Below are 2,500 nucleotides of genomic sequence, written 5' to 3' on the forward strand. Positions count from 1 at the left end.
TAGTGAATTTATCAAAACCTTTATGCAGCACTTCAGCTCCTCTCCAGTTTGGTAAATGATTGAATTTTTCCGCATGAACTACTAAAGAATTAAATGTCCTATGTCCCTCTACATCGTTTTTATGTTCATAAATTCTTTTATATAATCTCCTTGATATCTCGCCGTAATATGCCATTGTGCAACTATTGCACGGAATTTTGTATACGACACTGTTTTCGGAATTGGTTCTCTTTTCGGAAGTCTTTACCAAATCACCTATCCACTTATTAATTATTTTAGCTATGTTTATACCCATTTTTGTTAAATATTTGTTATTATTGGTGAAGTTTCTGAGCCAGGTACTCATACAAAATTGGTGGTATTTTTATCATTTCTCTCTTTCTTTCCACGATTATGAATATTTATTACTTTTCTTTTTATTCTACTCAACACCCTCTGGGTATCCAAACTTGTCAAAGGTTTTCATAATATAATCAAACTCTTCTAGGTATTCGTTGCTACAGATTCGTAGTGCCCTGAGGGAAAAAAAATATTACCATACCACTCTTTGTCCTATCATCATGTGCGGAGAAGTAATGTAGCAAATCCTCTTTGTTTGTTTTCATTCTATATACTGAGAAAGTCAGTTTTTCTTACTCGTCGTATTGATGTATCTAGGAAGGGCAGTTGTCCATTTTGTTCCTCTTCCACTTTGAACTGGATATCGCTGTTGACCGCGTTAAGCATTCTCATTTTATTATTTATGTTAGTGTTTTCGGGGATTTGGTTCATTACTTCCCCGCACATGATGATAGGACAAAGAGTGATATAGTTATAGGCATTTTTTTAACAGGACTACGAATCTGTAGCAAAGAATTCCTAGAAGAATTTGATCATATTATGAAAACCTTTGACAAACTTGGATACCGGGAAGGAGGGTTGAGGAGAATAAAAAGAAAAGCAATAAATATTCATAATCGTGGAAAGACAGAGAGCAATGATGAAAATACTACCAATTCTGTATGAGTACGCGTTACAGCAAGCAGTGTACAAACGAACAGATCGTAAGAGTTTTAGAAAAGATTTATGCGAAAGATACCACTATAATTCTACATAAATATCGAGAAAGGAGTACGGCAAGGCGATTTCATTTTACCCAAATATTCTACAGGTTGCTTGGAAGAGATTTTCAGAAGGTTGAGTTGGGAAAAGAAAGGTTTAAAGATTTATGGCGAATATTTGAACCACCTAAGATTTGCGAATGTCATTATTCTTATTTCGGAAGGAGCAGAAGATTTGCAGTATATGCTGAGTGATCTAAACAAGGAAAGTCTCAAAATAGGTTTAAAAATGAATGAGTAAACCAAAGTAATGTTCAACACGAAAGTTCAAAAGAAAGAGAATATGATTGAAGGTGAGTCTTGAAGAAGTTGAAGAGTATAATCATTTAGAACAGATGGTGGAAGTGACGAATTATCATAATGAAATAAAAAGACCCATTACAATTGGTTGGGAAGTGTTTGGTAAGTATAATGAAATCGTAAGAGGCTCTCTACCTTTATGTATGAAACGTAAAGTTTGCAATCAACATAATTTGCCAGCAATAATCTCCGGGTGTGAGACTTGGAAACTGACGAAGACGATGGAAACAAAACTAAGGATTGCACAGACGTGAATGGAGAGATCAATGATGGGAATAACGCTGAGAGACCAAAAGAGAGCAAGTTAGGTGAGAGAGCAGATTGGAGTGGAAGATGTTGTGAGGCAGTAAAAAAAAAAAAAAAAAAAAAAAAAAGGAAGTGGAATTGGGCAGGTCAGTTGGTGCGTTAATGAACGTCTCGAAAGCAGGGAGTCACTTTCTGAACTGCAGAATTATACCGGAATAAACATAACCGTACGCAATAATTAGATGCATAATGGACCAATTACAATAGGTAGGAGCTACCGAGGAATCGGTAGAGGTTGGAGATACTCTGGTTGATTTTGATCCAAACCTAGGAGAGCAAGTTAAACGTAGGACGGCAGTGACTGCTGTGCAATTAGGCGAAGAAAGATACTGCACCTGGCCACTAAGCTGGGTCGGGTTGGTGCTTTTGTATTTGGAGTGCAGCGAGGCTGAATTTTCAGCGCTAAACAAAAGTCAAACTCATATCACTGAAATAGCGGTCAAGCGTGGTAACACGCCGTCAAGTAGTGTGTTTGTGTACATCTATTTGCGTGTTTGTGTGTTTGTGTTTTTGTGTTCGTGTTTGTACCTGTTTGTGTATGCATATGTGTGTGTGGTTTTGTGTGTTCGCGTGCGGGTATGTGTGTTTGCGTGTGTGTTTGTGTGTGTTTGTTTGTACGTGCATCTGTACATGAGCACGTCCGTGTGTGTGTGCTTGTAATTGTGTGTGTGTGTGTGTGTGTGTGTGTGTGTGTGTGTGTGTGTGTGTGTGTGTGTGTGTGTGTGTGTGTGTGTGTGTGTGTGTGTGTGTGTGTGTGTGTGTGTGTGTGTGTGTGTGTGTGTGTGTGTGTGTGT

Source organism: Oratosquilla oratoria, chromosome 7 (genome assembly GCF_046742065.1).
Source record: "Oratosquilla oratoria isolate Oo_2021 chromosome 7, ASM4674206v1, whole genome shotgun sequence".
Taxonomy (NCBI): Eukaryota; Metazoa; Arthropoda; class Malacostraca; order Stomatopoda; family Squillidae; genus Oratosquilla; species Oratosquilla oratoria.